The 15,692-nt window shown below is 39.9% G+C and overlaps 12 non-coding genes across 12 annotated transcripts; 6 read left to right on the top strand and 6 right to left on the bottom strand.

Annotated features, from left to right (window-relative positions):
* Positions 1–1,823: 1,823 nt before the first annotated feature.
* Positions 1,824–1,942, bottom strand: LOC137409580 (5S ribosomal RNA). The gene has a single exon (XR_010980793.1). It is a non-coding gene; the product is annotated as a 5S ribosomal RNA (ribosomal RNA).
* Positions 1,943–2,076: 134 nt separating this feature from the next.
* LOC137409004 (5S ribosomal RNA) lies at positions 2,077–2,195 on the top strand. Its single transcript, XR_010980251.1, has one exon. It is a non-coding gene; the product is annotated as a 5S ribosomal RNA (ribosomal RNA).
* A 2,136-nt stretch (positions 2,196–4,331) lies between these two features.
* LOC137409578 (5S ribosomal RNA) lies at positions 4,332–4,450 on the bottom strand. Its single transcript, XR_010980791.1, has one exon. It is a non-coding gene; the product is annotated as a 5S ribosomal RNA (ribosomal RNA).
* A 134-nt stretch (positions 4,451–4,584) lies between these two features.
* On the top strand, positions 4,585–4,703 carry LOC137408992 (5S ribosomal RNA). The gene has a single exon (XR_010980240.1). It is a non-coding gene; the product is annotated as a 5S ribosomal RNA (ribosomal RNA).
* Positions 4,704–6,690: 1,987 nt separating this feature from the next.
* LOC137409576 (5S ribosomal RNA) lies at positions 6,691–6,809 on the bottom strand. The gene has a single exon (XR_010980790.1). It is a non-coding gene; the product is annotated as a 5S ribosomal RNA (ribosomal RNA).
* A 134-nt stretch (positions 6,810–6,943) lies between these two features.
* On the top strand, positions 6,944–7,062 carry LOC137408980 (5S ribosomal RNA). The gene has a single exon (XR_010980229.1). It is a non-coding gene; the product is annotated as a 5S ribosomal RNA (ribosomal RNA).
* A 2,103-nt stretch (positions 7,063–9,165) lies between these two features.
* On the bottom strand, positions 9,166–9,284 carry LOC137409575 (5S ribosomal RNA). Its single transcript, XR_010980789.1, has one exon. It is a non-coding gene; the product is annotated as a 5S ribosomal RNA (ribosomal RNA).
* A 134-nt stretch (positions 9,285–9,418) lies between these two features.
* On the top strand, positions 9,419–9,537 carry LOC137408969 (5S ribosomal RNA). Its single transcript, XR_010980218.1, has one exon. It is a non-coding gene; the product is annotated as a 5S ribosomal RNA (ribosomal RNA).
* A 2,136-nt stretch (positions 9,538–11,673) lies between these two features.
* On the bottom strand, positions 11,674–11,792 carry LOC137409574 (5S ribosomal RNA). The gene has a single exon (XR_010980788.1). It is a non-coding gene; the product is annotated as a 5S ribosomal RNA (ribosomal RNA).
* A 134-nt stretch (positions 11,793–11,926) lies between these two features.
* Positions 11,927–12,045, top strand: LOC137408957 (5S ribosomal RNA). Its single transcript, XR_010980206.1, has one exon. It is a non-coding gene; the product is annotated as a 5S ribosomal RNA (ribosomal RNA).
* A 1,987-nt stretch (positions 12,046–14,032) lies between these two features.
* LOC137409573 (5S ribosomal RNA) lies at positions 14,033–14,151 on the bottom strand. Its single transcript, XR_010980787.1, has one exon. It is a non-coding gene; the product is annotated as a 5S ribosomal RNA (ribosomal RNA).
* Positions 14,152–14,285: 134 nt separating this feature from the next.
* LOC137408945 (5S ribosomal RNA) lies at positions 14,286–14,404 on the top strand. The gene has a single exon (XR_010980195.1). It is a non-coding gene; the product is annotated as a 5S ribosomal RNA (ribosomal RNA).
* The last annotated feature ends 1,288 nt before the right edge of the window (positions 14,405–15,692 follow it).

Below are 15,692 nucleotides of genomic sequence, written 5' to 3'. Positions count from 1 at the left end.
CTATCTTTTGATATAAAATAAAAAATCATTTCCATTTAAAAGTCTTTTAATTCGCTCTATCTTTTGATATAAAATAAAAAATCATTTCCATTCAAAGGTTTTAGCCGAAACTGGATAATATGATTATTATTAGTACTTGATGCTATCCGGCTAGCTTCAATCTTCTCATCTTCACCAGCCATGCGCCGCTGCTACCCGTGTATTTTAAAGAGGATATAATTTCGATTCGTTTTCATTTTGCGCGGCGTAATAGCTCAAGAAACTCGCGTTAAGATTTCCTTTTAATTGCGCAACTCGTATGTCGGCGTTACGAGTTTACCTAAAAGCTAAAATAAATAACTAAACGAAACTCGACTCGGCCTTTCGCCGCAAAATACGCATTCTCGTAATGTAAACTCGAGCGATCGTCTTCGATCGTGATGAAACAAAACCGTACTCGCGGATGCGTAAAAGTCTAAAAGGTAAATTGTGTCAAAAAGTTTCGAAACGATTTACAAACCGGAACGTGGAATCTACGTTACGACGGCAACTAAGTTCGGTGATGAGCGCGGGCCAGCGCGTAGCTAAGGTTGCTCCATCAGTTTTTATCTTTGCGGAACTATCTCTAGCGAAAAGCCTACTTTCGCGTAAGGTCATTTCCACGCAATTATAATTATTTAAAAGGAAAATATTTACCGTAGTTTTCAAAATGCTGACGAAATAATCTAAAGCGCGTGAAGCGGCGGTAACGAGCCTGCAACCTTCGTACGAATCGGCGAGATCTTGAACGCTATGCGTTTAGCCAATGAGTGAACGAGTCGAATATTATCGAGCGCGAACAACCACGCCATCGAAGTATGAGAGTACACACGACTCCTAATTTGCACAATATCAACGATTCGTTTGAGCCGGGAATATTCGTTACGCAATGGCAAAGTTTTAAGCTATACGTTCGAAGTAACTCGATAGCTTTTCATAGCTAATGAGCGAGCTGGACGAATAACCGGCAGCGCGATTGACCGCTCTTTCAAATATTGAGAGAGCGAACGAATCCTAATTTACATGGTACGCATGAATGTTTCGTTGCAGCGCGATTAACCGCTCTTTCAGATGTTGAGAGAGCAAACGAATCCTAATTTACACGTGTATATAGTAGACGTACTACGATTGTTTCGTTAGGAGTTGAAGCTACTCGCGCGGCGGTCGAACGCGAGCGTACTCGTTTGGAGGCTATTACACCATTTCTAAAGCATCGCTTTATTTGGTTCGACGTGAACATCTTTTTAACACACCTGTTCGCGTAAGTAAAAGCTTTCTATGTAGGGCTGTTTTCTTTCGAACTCGTAGATGAGAAGAACAAGCCAAAGAACGGCGCTTTCTACTCACCTGTCTTTACACGCGTAGACATTAGATAGCCGGTAAACTAATAAGATCTACGATAGCGCGTCACTTTATGTCGAGAAAAAGTAACAAACTTCCTTTAAAAGAGATTTCTTCGGATTAAAAGTGAGAATATGTTATTTTTATGTTGAGATCGGACGCTGCAACAGTTTTCGTTATACACGAGTAGAGTACATCCTTCGACTACAAAAAGTGTCGCGCTTTAATTGATCACGCTTGCCAGAAGGGTTTTGACGCGGAAATGCAGCAGCAAAGTTATATATACTGTTACACACTACACGTACGTAGTACATAGTACATAGTACATAGTATATGTATATATATAACGCATACGTAGTACATGTTCATGTACATGAACATGTACATGTACATGTACATGTACATGTAGATGAAGATAGCGCGAAGATCGCGATGAAGATAGCAAGATGTAAAAATAAATAAAAAGTCTACAGCACCCGGTATTCCCAGGCGGTCACCCATCCAAGTACTAACCGGGCTCGACGTTGCTTAGCTTCAGTGATCGGACGAGAACTGGCGTTTTCAACGTGATATGGCCGTAGACACTGATGCGCTCTTCGAGACACGCTATTAACGCAGAGTTATAATAATGCTCACCAAGCCGTGACTATATTGTCCAATGGGCGTTCGCTGATTATTGCCACGTTTCTCATTAGCGTCTGTTGAAGCTTACTAAATGTCTACGGCCATATCACGTTGAAAACGCCAGTTCTCGTCCGATCACTGAAGCTAAGCAACGTCGAGCCCGGTTAGTACTTGGATGGGTGACCGCCTGGGAATACCGGGTGCTGTAGACCTTTAGTTTTTATCAAAATTATACTAATTTAGAATTTTCAAGCTTCTTTAATTCACTCTATCTCTTGATATAGAATAAAAAATCATTTCCGCTTGAAAGTCTTTTAATTCGCTCTATCTCTTGATGTAAAATAAAAAATCATTTCCGCTTGAAAGTCTTTTAATTCGCTCTATCTCTTGATGTAAAATAAAAAATCATTTCCATTTAAAAGTCTTTTAATTCGCTCTATCTCTTGATTTAAAACAAAAAATCATTTCCATTTAAAAGTCTTTTAATTCGCTCTATCTTTTGATATAAAATAAAAAATCATTTCCATTTAAAAGTCTTTTAATTCGCTCTATCTTTTGATATAAAATAAAAAATCATTTCCATTCAAAAGTCTTTTAATTCGCTCTATCTTTTGATATAAAATAAAAAATCATTTCCATTCAAAGGTTTTAGCCGAAACTGGATAATATGAATATTATTAGTACTTGATGCTATCCGGCTAGCTTCAATCTCCTCATCTTCACCAGCCATGCGCCGCTGCTACCCGTGCATTTTAAAGAGGATATAATTTCGATTCGTTTTCATTTTGCGCGGCGTAATAGCTCAAGAAACTCGCGTTAAGATTTCCTTTTAATTGCGCAACTCGTATGTCGGCGTTACGAGTTTACCTAAAAGCTAAAATAAATAACTAAACGAAACTCGACTCGGCCTTTCGCCGCAAAATACGCATTCTCGTAATGTAAACTCGAGCGATCGTCTTCGATCGTGATGAAACAAAACCGTACTCGCGGATGCGTAAAAGTCTAAAAGGTAAATTGTGTCAAAAAGTTTCGAAACGATTTACAAACCGGAACGTGGAATCTACGTTACGACGGCAACTAAGTTCGGTGATGAGCGCGGGCCAGCGCGTAGCTAAGGTTGCTCCATCAGTTTTTATCTTTGCGGAACTATCTCTAGCGAAAAGCCTACTTTCGCGTAAGGTCATTTCCACGCAATTATAATTATTTAAAAGGAAAATATTTACCGTAGTTTTCAAAATGCTGACGAAATAATCTAAAGCGCGTGAAGCGGCGGTAACGAGCCTGCAACCTTCGTACGAATCGGCGAGATCTTGAACGCTATGCGTTTAGCCAATGAGTGAACGAGTCGAATATTATCGAGCGCGAACAACCACGCCATCGAAGTATGAGAGTACACACGACTCCTAATTTGCACAATATCAACGATTCGTTTGAGCCGGGAATATTCGTTACGCAATGGCAAAGTTTTAAGCTATACGTTCGAAGTAACTCGATAGCTTTTCATAGCTAATGAGCGAGCTGGACGAATAACCGGCAGCGCGATTGACCGCTCTTTCAAATATTGAGAGAGCGAACGAATCCTAATTTACATGGTACGCATGAATGTTTCGTTGCAGCGCGATTAACCGCTCTTTCAGATGTTGAGAGAGCAAACGAATCCTAATTTACACGTGTATATAGTAGACGTACTACGATTGTTTCGTTAGGAGTTGAAGCTACTCGCGCGGCGGTCGAACGCGAGCGTACTCGTTTGGAGGCTATTACACCATTTCTAAAGCATCGCTTTATTTGGTTCGACGTGAACATCTTTTTAACACACCTGTTCGCGTAAGTAAAAGCTTTCTATGTAGGGCTGTTTTCTTTCGAACTCGTAGATGAGAAGAACAAGCCAAAGAACGGCGCTTTCTACTCACCTGTCTTTACACGCGTAGACATTAGATAGCCGGTAAACTAATAAGATCTACGATAGCGCGTCACTTTATGTCGAGAAAAAGTAACAAACTTCCTTTAAAAGAGATTTCTTCGGATTAAAAGTGAGAATATGTTATTTTGATGTTGAGATCGGACGCTGCAACAGTTTTCGTTATACACGAGTAGAGTACATCCTTCGACTACAAAAAGTGTCGCGCTTTAATTGATCACGCTTGCCAGAAGGGTTTTGACGCGGAAATGCAGCAGCAAAGTTATATATACTGTTACACACTACACGTACGTAGTACATAGTACATAGTATATGTATATATATATAACGCATACGTAGTACATGAACATGTACATGTACATGTACATGTAGATGAATATAGCGCGAAGATCGCGATGAAGATAGCAAGATGTAAAAATAAATAAAAAGTCTACAGCACCCGGTATTCCCAGGCGGTCACCCATCCAAGTACTAACCGGGCTCGACGTTGCTTAGCTTCAGTGATCGGACGAGAACTGGCGTTTTCAACGTGATATGGCCGTAGACACTGATGCGCTCTTCGAGACACGCTATTAACGCAGAGTTATAATAATGCTCACCAAGCCGTGACTATATTGTCCAATGGGCGTTCGCTGATTATTGCCACGTTTCTCATTAGCGTCTGTTGAAGCTTACTAAATGTCTACGGCCATATCACGTTGAAAACGCCAGTTCTCGTCCGATCACTGAAGCTAAGCAACGTCGAGCCCGGTTAGTACTTGGATGGGTGACCGCCTGGGAATACCGGGTGCTGTAGACCTTTAGTTTTTATCAAAATTATACTAATTTAGAATTTTCAAGCTTCTTTAATTCACTCTATCTCTTGATATAGAATAAAAAATCATTTCCGCTTGAAAGTCTTTTAATTCGCTCTATCTCTTGATGTAAAATAAAAAATCATTTCCATTTAAAAGTCTTTTAATTCGCTCTATCTTTTGATATAAAATAAAAAATCATTTCCATTTAAAAGTCTTTTAATTCGCTCTATCTTTTGATATAAAATAAAAAATCATTTCCATTCAAAGGTTTTAGCCGAAACTGGATAATATGAATATTATTAGTACTTGATGCTATCCGGCTAGCTTCAATCTCCTCATCTTCACCAGCCATGCGCCGCTGCTACCTGTGTATTTTAAAGAGGATATAATTTCGATTCGTTTTCATTTTGCGCGGCGTAATAGCTCAAGAAACTCGCGTTAAGATTTCCTTTTAATTGCGCAACTCGTATGTCGGCGTTACGAGTTTACCTAAAAGCTAAAATAAATAACTAAACGAAACTCGACTCGGCCTTTCGCCGCAAAATACGCATTCTCGTAATGTAAACTCGAGCGATCGTCTTCGATCGTGATGAAACAAAACCGTACTCGCGGATGCGTAAAAGTCTAAAAGGTAAATTGTGTCAAAAAGTTTCGAAACGAATTACAAACCGGAACGTGGAATCTACGTTACGACGGCAACTAAGTTCGGTGATGAGCGCGGGCCAGCGCGTAGCTAAGGTTGCTCCATCAGTTTTTATCTTTGCGGAATTATCTCTAGCGAAAAGCCTACATTCGCGTAAGGTCATTTCCACGCGATTATAATTATTTAAAAGGAAAATATTTACCGTAGTTTTCAAAATGCTGACGAAATAATCTAAAGCGCGTGAAGCGGCGGTAACGAGCCTGCAACCTTCGTACGAATCGGCGAGATCTTGAACGCTATGCGTTTAGCCAATGAGTGAACGAGTCGAATATTATCGAGCGCGAACAACCACGCCGTCGAAGTATGAGAGTACACACGACTCTTAATTTGCACAATATCAACGATTCGTTTGAGCCGGGAATATTCGTTACGCAATGGCAAAGTTTTAAGCTATGCGTTCGAAGTAACTCGATAGCTTTTCATAGCTAATGAGCAAGCTGGACGAATAACCGGCAGCGCGATTGACCGCTCTTTCAAATATTGAGAGAGCGAACGAATCCTAGTTTACATGGTACGCATGAATGTTTCGTTGCAGCGCGATTAACCGCTCTTTCAGATGTTGAGAGAGCAAACGAATCCTAATTTACACGTGTATATAGTAGACGTACTACGATTGTTTCGTTAGGAGTTGAAGCTACTCGCGCGGCGGTCGAACGCGAGCGTACTCGTTTGGAGGCTATTACACCATTTCTAAAGCATCGCTTTATTTGGTTTGACGTGAACATCTTTTTAACACACCTGTTCGCGTAAGTAAAAGCTTTCTATGTAGGGCTGTTTTCTTTCGAACTCGTAGATGAGAAGAACAAGCCAAAGAACGGCGCTTACTACTCACCTGTCTTTACACGCGTAGACATTAGATAGCCGGTAAACTAATAAGATCTACGATAGCGCGTCACTTTATGTCGAGAAAAAGTAACAAACTTCCTTTAAAAGAGATTTCTTCGGATTAAAAGTGAGAATATGTTATTTTTATGTTGAGATCGGACGCTGCAACAGTTTTCGTTATACACGAGTAGAGTACATCCTTCGACTACAAAAAGTGTCGCGCTTTAATTGATCACGCTTGCCAGAAGGGTTTTGACGCGGAAATGCAGCAGCAAAGTTATATATACTGTTACACACTACACGTACGTAGTACATAGTACATAGTACATAGTATATGTATATATATATAACGCATACGTAGTACATGTTCATGTACATGAACATGTACATGTACATGTACATGTAGATGAAGATAGCGCGAAGATCGCGATGAAGATAGCAAGATGTAAAAATAAATAAAAAGTCTACAGCACCCGGTATTCCCAGGCGGTCACCCATCCAAGTACTAACCGGGCTCGACGTTGCTTAGCTTCAGTGATCGGACGAGAACTGGCGTTTTCAACGTGATATGGCCGTAGACACTGATGCGCTCTTCGAGACACGCTATTAACGCAGAGTTATAATAATGCTCACCAAGCCGTGACTATATTGTCCAATGGGCGTTCGCTGATTATTGCCACGTTTCTCATTAGCGTCTGTTGAAGCTTACTAAATGTCTACGGCCATATCACGTTGAAAACGCCAGTTCTCGTCCGATCACTGAAGCTAAGCAACGTCGAGCCCGGTTAGTACTTGGATGGGTGACCGCCTGGGAATACCGGGTGCTGTAGACCTTTAGTTTTTATCAAAATTATACTAATTTAGAATTTTCAAGCTTCTTTAATTCACTCTATCTCTTGATATAGAATAAAAAATCATTTCCGCTTGAAAGTCTTTTAATTCGCTCTATCTCTTGATGTAAAATAAAAAATCATTTCCATTTAAAAGTCTTTTAATTCGCTCTATCTTTTGATATAAAATAAAAAATCATTTCCATTTAAAAGTCTTTTAATTCGCTCTATCTTTTGATATAAAATAAAAAATCATTTCCATTTAAAAGTCTTTTAATTCGCTCTATCTTTTGATATAAAATAAAAAATCATTTCCATTTAAAAGTCTTTTAATTCGCTCTATCTTTTGATATAAAATAAAAAATCATTTCCATTCAAAGGTTTTAGCCGAAACTGGATAATATGATTATTATTAGTACTTGATGCTATCCGGCTAGCTTCAATCTTCTCATCTTCACCAGCCATGCGCCGCTGCTACCCGTGTATTTTAAAGAGGATATAATTTCGATTCGTTTTCATTTTGCGCGGCGTAATAGCTCAAGAAACTCGCGTTAAGATTTCCTTTTAATTGCGCAACTCGTATGTCGGCGTTACGAGTTTACCTAAAAGCTAAAATAAATAACTAAACGAAACTCGACTCGGCCTTTCGCCGCAAAATACGCATTCTCGTAATGTAAACTCGAGCGATCGTCTTCGATCGTGATGAAACAAAACCGTACTCGCGGATGCGTAAAAGTCTAAAAGGTAAATTGTGTCAAAAAGTTTCGAAACGATTTACAAACCGGAACGTGGAATCTACGTTACGACGGCAACTAAGTTCGGTGATGAGCGCGGGCCAGCGCGTAGCTAAGGTTGCTCCATCAGTTTTTATCTTTGCGGAACTATCTCTAGCGAAAAGCCTACTTTCGCGTAAGGTCATTTCCACGCAATTATAATTATTTAAAAGGAAAATATTTACCGTAGTTTTCAAAATGCTGACGAAATAATCTAAAGCGCGTGAAGCGGCGGTAACGAGCCTGCAACCTTCGTACGAATCGGCGAGATCTTGAACGCTATGCGTTTAGCCAATGAGTGAACGAGTCGAATATTATCGAGCGCGAACAACCACGCCATCGAAGTATGAGAGTACACACGACTCCTAATTTGCACAATATCAACGATTCGTTTGAGCCGGGAATATTCGTTACGCAATGGCAAAGTTTTAAGCTATACGTTCGAAGTAACTCGATAGCTTTTCATAGCTAATGAGCGAGCTGGACGAATAACCGGCAGCGCGATTGACCGCTCTTTCAAATATTGAGAGAGCGAACGAATCCTAATTTACATGGTACGCATGAATGTTTCGTTGCAGCGCGATTAACCGCTCTTTCAGATGTTGAGAGAGCAAACGAATCCTAATTTACACGTGTATATAGTAGACGTACTACGATTGTTTCGTTAGGAGTTGAAGCTACTCGCGCGGCGGTCGAACGCGAGCGTACTCGTTTGGAGGCTATTACACCATTTCTAAAGCATCGCTTTATTTGGTTCGACGTGAACATCTTTTTAACACACCTGTTCGCGTAAGTAAAAGCTTTCTATGTAGGGCTGTTTTCTTTCGAACTCGTAGATGAGAAGAACAAGCCAAAGAACGGCGCTTTCTACTCACCTGTCTTTACACGCGTAGACATTAGATAGCCGGTAAACTAATAAGATCTACGATAGCGCGTCACTTTATGTCGAGAAAAAGTAACAAACTTCCTTTAAAAGAGATTTCTTCGGATTAAAAGTGAGAATATGTTATTTTTATGTTGAGATCGGACGCTGCAACAGTTTTCGTTATACACGAGTAGAGTACATCCTTCGACTACAAAAAGTGTCGCGCTTTAATTGATCACGCTTGCCAGAAGGGTTTTGACGCGGAAATGCAGCAGCAAAGTTATATATACTGTTACACACTACACGTACGTAGTACATAGTACATAGTACATAGTATATGTATATATATAACGCATACGTAGTACATGTTCATGTACATGAACATGTACATGTACATGTACATGTACATGTAGATGAAGATAGCGCGAAGATCGCGATGAAGATAGCAAGATGTAAAAATAAATAAAAAGTCTACAGCACCCGGTATTCCCAGGCGGTCACCCATCCAAGTACTAACCGGGCTCGACGTTGCTTAGCTTCAGTGATCGGACGAGAACTGGCGTTTTCAACGTGATATGGCCGTAGACACTGATGCGCTCTTCGAGACACGCTATTAACGCAGAGTTATAATAATGCTCACCAAGCCGTGACTATATTGTCCAATGGGCGTTCGCTGATTATTGCCACGTTTCTCATTAGCGTCTGTTGAAGCTTACTAAATGTCTACGGCCATATCACGTTGAAAACGCCAGTTCTCGTCCGATCACTGAAGCTAAGCAACGTCGAGCCCGGTTAGTACTTGGATGGGTGACCGCCTGGGAATACCGGGTGCTGTAGACCTTTAGTTTTTATCAAAATTATACTAATTTAGAATTTTCAAGCTTCTTTAATTCACTCTATCTCTTGATATAGAATAAAAAATCATTTCCGCTTGAAAGTCTTTTAATTCGCTCTATCTCTTGATGTAAAATAAAAAATCATTTCCGCTTGAAAGTCTTTTAATTCGCTCTATCTCTTGATGTAAAATAAAAAATCATTTCCATTTAAAAGTCTTTTAATTCGCTCTATCTCTTGATTTAAAACAAAAAATCATTTCCATTTAAAAGTCTTTTAATTCGCTCTATCTTTTGATATAAAATAAAAAATCATTTCCATTTAAAAGTCTTTTAATTCGCTCTATCTTTTGATATAAAATAAAAAATCATTTCCATTCAAAAGTCTTTTAATTCGCTCTATCTTTTGATATAAAATAAAAAATCATTTCCATTCAAAGGTTTTAGCCGAAACTGGATAATATGAATATTATTAGTACTTGATGCTATCCGGCTAGCTTCAATCTCCTCATCTTCACCAGCCATGCGCCGCTGCTACCCGTGTATTTTAAAGAGGATATAATTTCGATTCGTTTTCATTTTGCGCGGCGTAATAGCTCAAGAAACTCGCGTTAAGATTTCCTTTTAATTGCGCAACTCGTATGTCGGCGTTACGAGTTTACCTAAAAGCTAAAATAAATAACTAAACGAAACTCGACTCGGCCTTTCGCCGCAAAATACGCATTCTCGTAATGTAAACTCGAGCGATCGTCTTCGATCGTGATGAAACAAAACCGTACTCGCGGATGCGTAAAAGTCTAAAAGGTAAATTGTGTCAAAAAGTTTCGAAACGATTTACAAACCGGAACGTGGAATCTACGTTACGACGGCAACTAAGTTCGGTGATGAGCGCGGGCCAGCGCGTAGCTAAGGTTGCTCCATCAGTTTTTATCTTTGCGGAACTATCTCTAGCGAAAAGCCTACTTTCGCGTAAGGTCATTTCCACGCAATTATAATTATTTAAAAGGAAAATATTTACCGTAGTTTTCAAAATGCTGACGAAATAATCTAAAGCGCGTGAAGCGGCGGTAACGAGCCTGCAACCTTCGTACGAATCGGCGAGATCTTGAACGCTATGCGTTTAGCCAATGAGTGAACGAGTCGAATATTATCGAGCGCGAACAACCACGCCATCGAAGTATGAGAGTACACACGACTCCTAATTTGCACAATATCAACGATTCGTTTGAGCCGGGAATATTCGTTACGCAATGGCAAAGTTTTAAGCTATACGTTCAAAGTAACTCGATAGCTTTTCATAGCTAATGAGCGAGCTGGACGAATAACCGGCAGCGCGATTGACCGCTCTTTCAAATATTGAGAGAGCGAACGAATCCTAATTTACATGGTACGCATGAATGTTTCGTTGCAGCGCGATTAACCGCTCTTTCAGATGTTGAGAGAGCAAACGAATCCTAATTTACACGTGTATATAGTAGACGTACTACGATTGTTTCGTTAGGAGTTGAAGCTACTCGCGCGGCGGTCGAACGCGAGCGTACTCGTTTGGAGGCTATTACACCATTTCTAAAGCATCGCTTTATTTGGTTCGACGTGAACATCTTTTTAACACACCTGTTCGCGTAAGTAAAAGCTTTCTATGTAGGGCTGTTTTCTTTCGAACTCGTAGATGAGAAGAACAAGCCAAAGAACGGCGCTTTCTACTCACCTGTCTTTACACGCGTAGACATTAGATAGCCGGTAAACTAATAAGATCTACGATAGCGCGTCACTTTATGTCGAGAAAAAGTAACAAACTTCCTTTAAAAGAGATTTCTTCGGATTAAAAGTGAGAATATGTTATTTTGATGTTGAGATCGGACGCTGCAACAGTTTTCGTTATACACGAGTAGAGTACATCCTTCGACTACAAAAAGTGTCGCGCTTTAATTGATCACGCTTGCCAGAAGGGTTTTGACGCGGAAATGCAGCAGCAAAGTTATATATACTGTTACACACTACACGTACGTAGTACATAGTACATAGTATATGTATATATATATAACGCATACGTAGTACATGAACATGTACATGTACATGTACATGTAGATGAATATAGCGCGAAGATCGCGATGAAGATAGCAAGATGTAAAAATAAATAAAAAGTCTACAGCACCCGGTATTCCCAGGCGGTCACCCATCCAAGTACTAACCGGGCTCGACGTTGCTTAGCTTCAGTGATCGGACGAGAACTGGCGTTTTCAACGTGATATGGCCGTAGACACTGATGCGCTCTTCGAGACACGCTATTAACGCAGAGTTATAATAATGCTCACCAAGCCGTGACTATATTGTCCAATGGGCGTTCGCTGATTATTGCCACGTTTCTCATTAGCGTCTGTTGAAGCTTACTAAATGTCTACGGCCATATCACGTTGAAAACGCCAGTTCTCGTCCGATCACTGAAGCTAAGCAACGTCGAGCCCGGTTAGTACTTGGATGGGTGACCGCCTGGGAATACCGGGTGCTGTAGACCTTTAGTTTTTATCAAAATTATACTAATTTAGAATTTTCAAGCTTCTTTAATTCACTCTATCTCTTGATATAGAATAAAAAATCATTTCCGCTTGAAAGTCTTTTAATTCGCTCTATCTCTTGATGTAAAATAAAAAATCATTTCCATTTAAAAGTCTTTTAATTCGCTCTATCTTTTGATATAAAATAAAAAATCATTTCCATTTAAAAGTCTTTTAATTCGCTCTATCTTTTGATATAAAATAAAAAATCATTTCCATTCAAAGGTTTTAGCCGAAACTGGATAATATGAATATTATTAGTACTTGATGCTATCCGGCTAGCTTCAATCTCCTCATCTTCACCAGCCATGCGCCGCTGCTACCTGTGTATTTTAAAGAGGATATAATTTCGATTCGTTTTCATTTTGCGCGGCGTAATAGCTCAAGAAACTCGCGTTAAGATTTCCTTTTAATTGCGCAACTCGTATGTCGGCGTTACGAGTTTACCTAAAAGCTAAAATAAATAACTAAACGAAACTCGACTCGGCCTTTCGCCGCAAAATACGCATTCTCGTAATGTAAACTCGAGCGATCGTCTTCGATCGTGATGAAACAAAACCGTACTCGCGGATGCGTAAAAGTCTAAAAGGTAAATTGTGTCAAAAAGTTTCGAAACGAATTACAAACCGGAACGTGGAATCTACGTTACGACGGCAACTAAGTTCGGTGATGAGCGCGGGCCAGCGCGTAGCTAAGGTTGCTCCATCAGTTTTTATCTTTGCGGAATTATCTCTAGCGAAAAGCCTACATTCGCGTAAGGTCATTTCCACGCGATTATAATTATTTAAAAGGAAAATATTTACCGTAGTTTTCAAAATGCTGACGAAATAATCTAAAGCGCGTGAAGCGGCGGTAACGAGCCTGCAACCTTCGTACGAATCGGCGAGATCTTGAACGCTATGCGTTTAGCCAATGAGTGAACGAGTCGAATATTATCGAGCGCGAACAACCACGCCGTCGAAGTATGAGAGTACACACGACTCTTAATTTGCACAATATCAACGATTCGTTTGAGCCGGGAATATTCGTTACGCAATGGCAAAGTTTTAAGCTATGCGTTCGAAGTAACTCGATAGCTTTTCATAGCTAATGAGCAAGCTGGACGAATAACCGGCAGCGCGATTGACCGCTCTTTCAAATATTGAGAGAGCGAACGAATCCTAGTTTACATGGTACGCATGAATGTTTCGTTGCAGCGCGATTAACCGCTCTTTCAGATGTTGAGAGAGCAAACGAATCCTAATTTACACGTGTATATAGTAGACGTACTACGATTGTTTCGTTAGGAGTTGAAGCTACTCGCGCGGCGGTCGAACGCGAGCGTACTCGTTTGGAGGCTATTACACCATTTCTAAAGCATCGCTTTATTTGGTTTGACGTGAACATCTTTTTAACACACCTGTTCGCGTAAGTAAAAGCTTTCTATGTAGGGCTGTTTTCTTTCGAACTCGTAGATGAGAAGAACAAGCCAAAGAACGGCGCTTACTACTCACCTGTCTTTACACGCGTAGACATTAGATAGCCGGTAAACTAATAAGATCTACGATAGCGCGTCACTTTATGTCGAGAAAAAGTAACAAACTTCCTTTAAAAGAGATTTCTTCGGATTAAAAGTGAGAATATGTTATTTTTATGTTGAGATCGGACGCTGCAACAGTTTTCGTTATACACGAGTAGAGTACATCCTTCGACTACAAAAAGTGTCGCGCTTTAATTGATCACGCTTGCCAGAAGGGTTTTGACGCGGAAATGCAGCAGCAAAGTTATATATACTGTTACACACTACACGTACGTAGTACATAGTACATAGTACATAGTATATGTATATATATATAACGCATACGTAGTACATGTTCATGTACATGAACATGTACATGTACATGTACATGTAGATGAAGATAGCGCGAAGATCGCGATGAAGATAGCAAGATGTAAAAATAAATAAAAAGTCTACAGCACCCGGTATTCCCAGGCGGTCACCCATCCAAGTACTAACCGGGCTCGACGTTGCTTAGCTTCAGTGATCGGACGAGAACTGGCGTTTTCAACGTGATATGGCCGTAGACACTGATGCGCTCTTCGAGACACGCTATTAACGCAGAGTTATAATAATGCTCACCAAGCCGTGACTATATTGTCCAATGGGCGTTCGCTGATTATTGCCACGTTTCTCATTAGCGTCTGTTGAAGCTTACTAAATGTCTACGGCCATATCACGTTGAAAACGCCAGTTCTCGTCCGATCACTGAAGCTAAGCAACGTCGAGCCCGGTTAGTACTTGGATGGGTGACCGCCTGGGAATACCGGGTGCTGTAGACCTTTAGTTTTTATCAAAATTATACTAATTTAGAATTTTCAAGCTTCTTTAATTCACTCTATCTCTTGATATAGAATAAAAAATCATTTCCGCTTGAAAGTCTTTTAATTCGCTCTATCTCTTGATGTAAAATAAAAAATCATTTCCGCTTGAAAGTCTTTTAATTCGCTCTATCTCTTGATGTAAAATAAAAAATCATTTCCATTTAAAAGTCTTTTAATTCGCTCTATCTCTTGATTTAAAACAAAAAATCATTTCCATTTAAAAGTCTTTTAATTCGCTCTATCTTTTGATATAAAATAAAAAATCATTTCCATTTAAAAGTCTTTTAATTCGCTCTATCTTTTGATATAAAATAAAAAATCATTTCCATTCAAAAGTCTTTTAATTCGCTCTATCTTTTGATATAAAATAAAAAATCATTTCCATTCAAAGGTTTTAGCCGAAACTGGATAATATGAATATTATTAGTACTTGATGCTATCCGGCTAGCTTCAATCTCCTCATCTTCACCAGCCATGCGCCGCTGCTACCCGTGCATTTTAAAGAGGATATAATTTCGATTCGTTTTCATTTTGCGCGGCGTAATAGCTCAAGAAACTCGCGTTAAGATTTCCTTTTAATTGCGCAACTCGTATGTCGGCGTTACGAGTTTACCTAAAAGCTAAAATAAATAACTAAACGAAACTCGACTCGGCCTTTCGCCGCAAAATACGCATTCTCGTAATGTAAACTCGAGCGATCGTCTTCGATCGTGATGAAACAAAACCGTACTCGCGGATGCGTAAAAGTCTAAAAGGTAAATTGTGTCAAAAAGTTTCGAAACGATTTACAAACCGGAACGTGGAATCTACGTTACGACGGCAACTAAGTTCGGTGATGAGCGCGGGCCAGCGCGTAGCTAAGGTTGCTCCATCAGTTTTTATCTTTGCGGAACTATCTCTAGCGAAAAGCCTACTTTCGCGTAAGGTCATTTCCACGCAATTATAATTATTTAAAAGGAAAATATTTACCGTAGTTTTCAAAATGCTGACGAAATAATCTAAAGCGCGTGAAGCGGCGGTAACGAGCCTGCAACCTTCGTACGAATCGGCGAGATCTTGAACGCTATGCGTTTAGCCAATGAGTGAACGAGTCGAATATTATCGAGCGCGAACAACCACGCCATCGAAGTATGAGAGTACACACGACTCCTAATTTGCACAATATCAACGATTCGTTTGAGCCGGGAATATTCGTTACGCAATGGCAAAGTTTTAAGCTATACGTTCGAAGTAACTCGATAGCTTT

Source organism: Watersipora subatra, chromosome 11 (assembly GCF_963576615.1).
Source record: "Watersipora subatra chromosome 11, tzWatSuba1.1, whole genome shotgun sequence".
Lineage (NCBI taxonomy): Eukaryota > Metazoa > Bryozoa > Gymnolaemata > Cheilostomatida > Watersiporidae > Watersipora > Watersipora subatra.
Note: the sequence above shows the minus strand (reverse complement) of the source record. Positions and strands in the feature narration are given on the sequence as shown.